Source organism: Mercenaria mercenaria, chromosome 7 (genome assembly GCF_021730395.1).
Source record: "Mercenaria mercenaria strain notata chromosome 7, MADL_Memer_1, whole genome shotgun sequence".
NCBI lineage: Eukaryota > Metazoa > Mollusca > Bivalvia > Venerida > Veneridae > Mercenaria > Mercenaria mercenaria.
In genome coordinates this window covers 45,448,134-45,458,411 of record NC_069367.1, presented here as the reverse complement: position 1 = coordinate 45,458,411, position 10,278 = coordinate 45,448,134, and positions in this window count along the sequence as shown.

The window sequence follows — 10,278 nt, the reverse complement described above, 5'->3', positions numbered from 1 at the left end:
GTCACGCAAATAGGATATTTCTATTTAGGCACGATATAAGAAACTTAATCCTTACCATGCTAAATTACAATAATGAACTCGTCTATCTTTCAATTTGGACAGTACTATTAATTATGAAAAGGGGTGCATACCAAAAAGTTACTGGCTGAATGGCAGACAGTGCAGATCATGATCATGGTAAGGGTTAAGTATTTCCTTTTAAAAGTTTAAGTCTTATTTCTGAATGTAGGACGTTTTGGCCAGCGGACGTTTTGGCCCGGACGTTTCGGCCTAGGATCTTTCGGCCTAGGATGTTTTGGCCAGGCATTTTTTGGGGGTAGGACGTTTTGGCCAAAAATAAATTGTGGTTCCATATTGTGGAAAATATGGTCTGGAGATTACTCTAAAGAATGTTATAGTATAAGTGAACAAATTAAACTGATAGTAAAACATACTCATGGTATTTTATTTTTTATAATCATTTTATATATAAACATATACACATTGTATATGTACATACACACATTGTATATGTTTGTGTATGTGAAAATATTTGCCATTGACAACAAACCAAAAGAGTTATGAAAATAAATTTTATTCACAATTATTTTTTTTAAAAGAATGATCAATTATACTATAACATATGATAACATATTAATGTCCAGATCATAATTTGCATATTATGGAAATAATTTTTTTTGGCCAAAACGTCCTACCTCAAAAATTTTCTTGGCCAAAACGTCCTAGGCCGAAAGATCCTAGGCCGAAACGTCCGAGCCAAAACGTCCGTGGCCAAAACGTCCGTCCTCCCTTATGAATTTCTATACTTCTTTTTCTTTAAAGCGACCAGCCTCCAGATCGTTCGGCATCAAAAATACTATTTAGATATCTTGAAAAAAAAACTATATTTCTTATGAATGCTTCAAAACTAATTACTGACAAACTTTATGTTATGTAAATACATGCGAATTTGCTGTTTTTACTACCTATGAAAATCAGAATTTTGGAAATATTTTAGAAACAAAAGCTCATATTCTAATGTTCATAATATGTGAAAGAAAGCGCGTATAGAGGAAGTATATACGCTTTCTAAATAATTTAGATAACATATTCATATTCTTGAATATTCATTTTATTTACAGACAGTTTCATGTGCGTAAATATTTCTTTTCTGTACAAAGATATACGTTAGCATGATGTTTCATGTATTAAAAAGAAAGTAAATCTATGTGTTCCATGTATAAAATGTACCGATTTCTAAATATTTTAGATAACATATTCATATTCTTAAATATTACTTTTATTTGACAATTAATAAAGTATTATATAAATTTTCGACTTGTTCCGATTTTCACTTTAATAATTATCAAAACTTCATTCAATTTAAGTATATCGTTTAGCAAACCGCCCGCTTGTAAATGCATCAGATAATGACCAAAGCTGTTAATTATCGTTTTTTTCCTCCGTGTTACTACAACAACAACAATTGGTACGGAAATCAACGAATCCGTCCGGTAACGATGATATTGGATTATTGGTTTTATTGATTTTTATGATAGGTAAATCTGCCCCGCTTTATCGGTTTCGAGATGTTACTAAAAGTTGGTAATGCCTGATATCTATGCAATAAAGATTCCACTTAATTCGCGCTAATTAGTGTTAATTGGCATTCGTCGAGTTTCTGATATTACCAACGCCTGGGGAAATCTGAAGGAGTTTCCACGTCACTATTGATTATCGATTTTCTATAATTAGCCTAATTAACATGTGCGCATGTCAATTTGCAGGTAGACTCAAACTCACACTCTTTTATTCTCTCAATTCATGGCATACATGAAAACATGAGGTAAAACATATAACATTTTATAATCGAGGCTCTTTATATAAACTGTCATATTTATGTGTATTTAAGTAAAGAAAATGTACACTACAACAATGATTATACTCACTAAGCAAAATCTACATCTATAAATTGGTTTCCAACAATCTACTTTATCGAAGTATAATTTATATCAGGCATGATGAAATACCTTGATATCATTTTTTTTAAATAAAATAGTAATATATAATATAATTGTGGCGGGCCACACAGAAAAATAAACAAACAAAACATCTGTGAGCATTTGATAGTCTGTTAAGTTTGACAGTATGGTATAGGTAAGTCAAATTAATTGATATAGGTGGCATGTGTGGTCAAACTTTGTAACATGATTCGGATTGAAATTGGGAAATAAAGTGGAATTTCAGATAGATCATTATTTAAAAGCCCACGAAACGAAACAGAAGACTGAATCAAATGCAATTCATTAAATTAATTGACAAAAACAAGTAAAAGTATAGTCTATAACTTACATAGAAGATATAATTTAATCAACGTACAAACTTAGAAAGAATGCATTTCATGAACTTACTCAGTTTCGTTTGTTCAGATTTGTTTTCAGATGTCATTAGTTGGGACAGTTTAAGAGTATTTGGTCTTCTGTAGTAGTAAGGTTTAATATATCTAATTCGTTCTTGTCTAAGATCTTGACATTCTAGCAAATAATGAAATTCATCTCCTATTTTATCACATGATATACACTTTCTGTCACTTAAGGGAATTCTTGCCCAGTTACCTGTTTCTATTGGCATTCGGTGGTTCCTAGTTCTAAACTTTGCAAAGGTTAAACATGAAGAAATTGAGTAGATCTATTTTGCTAGGTACTTTTCAAATCCAAATTCTGTCTTGAATATTCTATAAAATGAACTTTTGGATGAATTTTCAATGCTGGAGTGCCATTCGTTAATAAAAAGATCTTTAAGCTTTTGTCTTATTGTCAATTTAAGCCGTTTAATGTTCGGGAATGTGTGATCGTTCCATATATTAAATGTACCACACTTTATAAAGATTTGCTTAATATTATATAACCTTGGGTATTGCTTTTTGAAATTGTCATCATTTAGTGTTTTTGATGTTGATATAATACCTTGGTATACTTTTGAAGATAACTTGGACATTGGGTTATTGTTGTCACTGTTACATATTCGCGCCCAAAAACTAATTATTCGTTCTTCAATATCTAATCGTAACGGGGGGCATCCAGTTTCACCATAGACCATATAACTCGGAGTTGACTGTTTCATTTTAAGAATGTGTTTCTTAATTTTAACTGAACCCTTTCTATAACATCTATGTTCCCAAATCCCCAAATTTCAGAACCATACAGTAGAACTGGCTTGATTGTTTTTTGGAAAAGTTCAATTTGCATATCTATTGGCAGTTGTAAACGATCTGAATTTCTCAATAGACTGTACATAGCTCTTGTTGCTTGCGATGCAGTATGTTTCTTACATTTATAGAAAGACCCGCTTCTACTGAAATATATACCTAGGTATTTATATTCATTAACGATTTCAATTGGTTGATTATGATAAGTAAAATTAAAGTTTCGCTGTCGACCTTTTGAGAATATAAGAACTTTTGACTTCGAAGTATTTACAGTAAGTTTCCAATGGTTACAGTATTCTGCATATGTGTTAAGTGCATTTTGCAGTTCAGTTTCTGAATCAGACATAATGACTGTGTCATCGGCGTATAAAAGTATAAATAATTTTATTAGATCTATTGTTCCATCTTCATGTGCTATTGGTATATTTACGCCGTTAGTACTTCCATTAGTACTAAAGTATTCATGTAAGTCGTTTAAAAACATAGAAAATAATAAGGGCGATAAATTTTCGCCTTGACGTACGCCGATGTTACTTGGGAAAAAAATTGATAGTTCAGAATTTACCCTTACGCAAGACTTTATATTCTTATACAAATTTTTAATTAAGGTAAGACATTTTCCATTTATATTTAAATTTGCAATTTTGAACCATAGTTCATCTCTCCAAACTGTATCAAAAGCTTGTTTTAGGTCTATAAAAGCACAAAACAGTTTCTTTTTGTTATTATTTAGTGATTGTATAAGTTGATGTAGAATAAACATGTTATCTGATGTAGAGTAGCCTTTCCGCGCGGCGGAATCTTGCTTGTGTGTTATGCAAAAGATTATTGCTTTCAACATATTTTATGATTCTTTCGTTCAATATACACGTAAAAAGTTTTCCTAAGCAACTCAGTAATGTAATGGGTCTGTAATTTTCTGGTTTACTTATATCACCTTTATTTTTGTAAATAGGATTGATAATTCCAATGGTCCATGATTCTGGAATAACATCGGTATCTAAAACGAGATTAAATAATTTTACATAAATATTTTTCATTTGGGAATACGTATGTTTAATGTGTTCATTGACTATTTTATCATATCAGCTAGCTTTGTTTGATTTAAGAGTCTTTATTGATTTTTCAATTTCATCTTCTGTAATTATTCTATTTATTTCTACATTTAATATCTCTTCAGTTTCATGGTTATTTGTATTATCTGAATGCATATTTAAATAATTATTTTCAATATTGTCAGCGTAGTTCACATCTCTAAAGAAATTATATAAATCGTCGATGGAAGCTTCAGTAGCAGTTGCTTTCTTCTCATTCAATATTTTCCAAAATTGTCTGGGGTCATTAGTTTTAAGTCGTTTCAGTTTTCTAATATTTTTAGATTTTGATTTGTTATGAAATAATTTTAATGTATATTTATATGTTTTGCTTTTTGTTTTCAGATTAGTTTTGTTTACTTCTGATTTTCTTAGTTTATATAGGTATTTGGCTCGATGGAAATCTCTTCTAGCATTTTTGCATTTGAATCCAAACCATTTCGGTGCGTTTTGGTTATTATTTTGCTTATTTTCAGTTGTGGATTCATTTCGATATCCAAATACCTTGACAGAAGTGTCTATGAATAAAGAAGCTATATCGTTAACGATTTCATCAGCTTCAGTTTGATTAAAGTAATTTACAAGTGTGAATGTTAAAAGTTTTTCATTGATTTCACGTATTTTGTTATTATCTAATGTATTAATGTAGTCGTTTTGTTTAGATTTATCCCAAGGCTTTATTGATGGATTTTTATTTATTTTGGGTTTCACTGCCGGACTATTTTCAAAACTAAAACAAAACTCAACCGGGTTGTGGGCATCAGAAAAGAGCGGACAAAAGTCAGTACACTAACTGAACAAATATCTTTAAAAAGAAGTGCAAATTACAAATGACATAGTCTATCGTACTTACACTTTTACATGTTGTTAAGCCATTCTTGTCACCGTTTATTCTTCCATTCATTATATTATACAAATTATTAGTTTGCAGAAATTCTATTAATCGATATCCGTAATTATTAACTGAATTGTCGCTATTGCATCGTATTTTATTTATGTTTGGCGCGATATCAAATTTCGACATTTCTAAATTATATTCATCGGAAATTTCATCTAAATGCAATATCTCACTTAATTCATTGTCGAATATAATATAGTCATTAAGGGATTTAGTCCTCGAGTTAAAGTCTCCAAAAATACAATAAGCAGAGTATTTTTTAACAAAACTATTAAAATCGGTTTGAATTTCCAGAAAAGGATCAGAAGGTGCATATTCAGAATTTTCTGGTGGTATATATACTACACCGCAGAGTAAATCTGTTTCAGTTTTCGTTAACAGTTTTGATATTGTAAACCATAGCACGAGTGTACTCTCTGTATTCAAAATAGTTATATATTTGGACAGTTCATTCTTTATTAGTAGCGCTAGTCCCCCTGACTTTCGTCTGGAGATTGATTTACGGTTTTTAACATGTATAACAAAATTTTTAACCTCTACTGAGTCTAAATCATTAAGTTTTGATTCTTGTATTCCTACCAAACTGTATTGGTTAATTAAATCTAGAAATTCCGGGCAGTATAGTTTACTTTGGAGACCGCAGACATTTAAAGATAGGTTTTTAATTTGATTTTCTGTATGAGTGAGAGAGCCCATGTTATAGTCACTATTGCGAGGTGATGAACTACTATCAGGATCGGCTTTATCGTCCAAATTTACGGAATCACGGTGATAACTTATATTATTCGACTGTTTATTAGAAATGTGAGTGCTCAATGCACTGGCTTCATTTGTTCGAGCATATATGACGTCATTTGTGCATATACGAGGTTTGTATTGGTTCGCAGTTTCAAATGGTATTTTACAGTCTGAGACATTATTATTACATGTACGAGAGCTATATTGTTTCAGGGTTTCGGATTGTATAACTTTCGAGCAGCACTGGTAATTACTAATATGTACATTTTTATCCAAATGTATGACTACGGCACTCAATACATACATATATGAGTACAACAGCGTAGCAATATTACCTAGATTATGAGACATTGTATACGAAAATGCTAACAAATAATAGTATTTACAAACACATGTACAATAAATCTGGACATTATACGATACATCATAACTATACAGGGTCATTAAATACGTGCTTATGCACGAATAGTTCAATAAATAGTAGTATTGTAATAAGGTATTACAGGTCTCCCACGCATAATACCAAAAACCGTTACAGATCATCGCATCAAAAATGGTTTTATACGTCCTACTATAAATGGTCAAATAATTGTTCGATATTCTATAACAAAATGGAGAATTATCCCGATGAAAATTAGTTTCAATAGACAGAGTGTTACAATTATTGTCAATATCTAAAAGATTGCGCGAATACAAAATTGGCGAAACTCTACTAATACTAATAAATCCGTCATTCATTGTATTTTGATTGACATAATTTGGTTTATAAAGCAAATCTGATCTATACACCGTATAAGGGTCAATACTTACGTTATATAAAAACCATTTACCGTTATAATCATAATAATGATGAAAAAGTTCAAAATAATTTTCGTACTGATTGGTCACGGAATATACAAATTCTGTCTCACTGTCGGTATTATGTGACCTTCCACACCTGTCCTACTTAAGGACATTGTCATTGTTAAATGTTTTCGAATGAGGTTCTGCTGAGGTTTCTACTGGGGTCATATTTTTCCACGGGTTATATACCATGTCATCACTATAGCTTGCATCTTTGTCTATGATGCGATTGTCACATACAATTTTGTCTTTGGGAATATTTTTCGGGGGTTCAATATAACAATCTTCATCAGTAAATCGCTTACTCGATGTTTCATTATCAAGAGGGGAGCGGTCTTTTCTCTTGATTTGATCACTACGGTTTACGTCACTCAAACAAGCATAACGATAGAAAAATGTTAGAAATTCCCAGGCTAACTTAATTGGCCCCTGTGGACTACCCTTATGAAATGTAATTATAGTAAGAACCTTATTCTGAGACATGATAATATGGATGTTATTTTATACCCAATATCAGGGATTGCAAGTCTACATGTCCCATGTAGAACTTGTACGTTTAGCTCTACACTATTTGCATGCATAGAAAAATAAACTAGGAAATGAAATGGTAGAATAAAATTAGCAGGTGCATTGTAACATGAACAACAGTTAATATGTAGTATTTGTTTTAAAACAGTCTAATTTTGAAATCCAAAGAGTGGTTGATATTTGAACATGTATAAGCAAAATGATGTGGTAAATCAAATATTCTAAAACAAAAACAACAGCATTTTCTTTGGACGAATTGACAGGAAATGTGTCTGTCAATTATTAAGCGTAAATATTACCTAGCATTTAAATGTTGTTGGGATTAATTGGTATAGAAAGTGCTATGAGCATTGTCAAAATAGAGTAGCTATACTATGCTGTGTAATTCTGGAAGCAAGTTGTTAAAATGTTTTTATTTGAATTATGTAGGGGGATATATACATGTATTTGACGCAGTTTGTGATGATCTATTTACATCCATGTACATTAAAATTATACAGAGAGATACATACATGTAACTTTAATGCATTATTATTATAATGGCCTTGGAGATTGTTTTTCGACTTTAAAACTAAAAACTGCAAAACTGCACTTTCATGCTTTAAACATGGTCAGTGATGCCTAGTTCACATGTGGCTTGCGATGCGTCTGCGGAGCCCGTATACTGCCCGTATCCTCCTTTCCGTATGGCCTACGTGTGGAGTCATGAGGCGGCAGTGCAGTTTTTCGTACGGATTCACGGCCTTCACATCCTCTACAATATTGTTTATCGTAAAATTATACAAATTTGAAAAAATCGTAAGCTTGTAGCCCGTAGACATGTCGCAGGTGGCATTTCACAATCCACCCCCAAGGACATCGTTTGGAGGCTGCGAGCTGATAAGCTCTAGGTTAACACTCCCGCAAAACAAACAGAAAATATACACAAAATAAGTAATTTGCATCCATATCCAAGAATTAAAATTCCGTGAACACACAATTTATTCATTTCTTTGATAAATACTGTAGGTAATTTCCAGGTTAACACTCCTGAAAAACTCACAAAATGAACACACAAAAATCAGCTTACATCCATATCCCAAGAATAAACATTCCGTGTGCAGAAATTTAACTCATTTTCATATTTCCTTATCACAGTTTCAGCAAAATATATTATTTCACTAATTATTCCATAAATAATTGCACGTGGCATCCCGTTATGCACAATTGACCAATTTAACCACACATCTTGAACCGGTAGACCTACACGACGAACAGATTACACGCTTCATTTAAAGCCTGCTAAGCGGCTATTCAAATTCTACTGTATGCAACCCATGATTACAATAGGTAACAGTTAACGGCCACGCACCACACTTTAGCACGCAAAACCACAGGTATTTTATATAGAATTTTATATAAAATAGACTCTATTTTGACAGGCGTCACTGTTCATGGTCAGGATTATCATGCTTTTTCAGTGACAATTTAAGGTTAAAAGGTAGGACTGGAGCCGGTCTTTAAGGTAATATTATATCACTAAAAACGGTCTATATTTTACCCTCTACAATTACGACTGTTAGTTATGACCGAAAAAGACCGCAGCATCAATAATGTCATAGTGTACCTTATTTTATAGCTACGTATATATTCGCTTTCGTCTTTTGGACAAAAGTTGTTTTATCGTTGCCCTCCGTGTATCATATCTTAGTTATATAAATGTATTGTCTCATGTTTTTGTATGTGTACAAACTAAGCGTTATATGAAATAAACTTTGAAACTTTGATCGTGCAACCAACACACGATTTTCCGTGGACATGGTGTCCAAAAGAAATCGTACGGAGATTGTAGACTTGTGGGACCTTCACACGGCCCTTGCACAGTAGCAGCAAAGTTGCCGCTCGCTGCCAGTGCAGTACCCGTGAAATTGCACCGATATTTAAGTTCTTCTCTGATCTTCTCGCGGCAATCCTACTTCGGCCGCTCCATTGCCGTGCGGAGACCTTGATATTGGCTAAACATTTTTTTCAGGAAATTATATATGCATGTTTTTATTATTCGTCTCTTAAAAGAAACATCTACTTCACACAGCCTCTGCACGAAAGCCGTACAATTTCCGTGGGAAGCTTGTGGAAACTGCAGGGCAACTGCACTGAAATTGCACGATTTCCGTATAATTTCATGCTCGTATATATTGTGAAACACATGCACCGTAGCCACCTACAATGCCCCCGTCCCCATGTGAATTAAGTGTAAATTGTAAATACCTAATCTTTTAGCACACAATTCTTATTGTCATTTTGTAACTGCGTGCCAGCTACTTTACTTCATTCAAAACATATGCGCAAAACTTGTCTTTAACAGAAGAAAATTTTGAAAGTTCTAAGCAAGCATTGTATGACCTACACTGGTTGCCTGTGAAAGCAAGAACTGAGTCGTTATGTTGTTCCATACAACAAGTGCAAAACATTCAACGATAGAAGTTTCTGTACTATTGGTCCAAAACTGTGGAATGACCTGCTGTTAGAACTATGCTAAAGTACATCACTTGACACATTAAAAATATCTGAAGACACTGTATTTCGGAGACTAAATGTTTTGATAACTGTCGTATATGCGGTAGCAGCAGGTGTAGTTTCTGTAAAAGGATTTATATTTCAACATTTAAATATTTTCAATGTTTGTTTAATTATACGTAATTGTTGGTACAGACTCTAAGGTGGTGTGTAGTATTTCTTTTTTTCAAATAGTCTGTGATGGCACCATTAACAAGGGGGTTTGAACCTCTATATGCAGTCCATCTGGGCATACCATGTAAGGCTTTAAGCACTGGTATTCGCAATAAAACAGCCTCAGGGGGAAGGGGCGGTCATGACTTTTAGTTTAAATAAGGCTGTTATGATTATTATTATTATTTTCGTTTTTATTACTGTTATTATTATTATTATTATCATCATATTTATTATAATTATGTACAACGCCATTGAATGTCAATGTATAGAAATAGGCG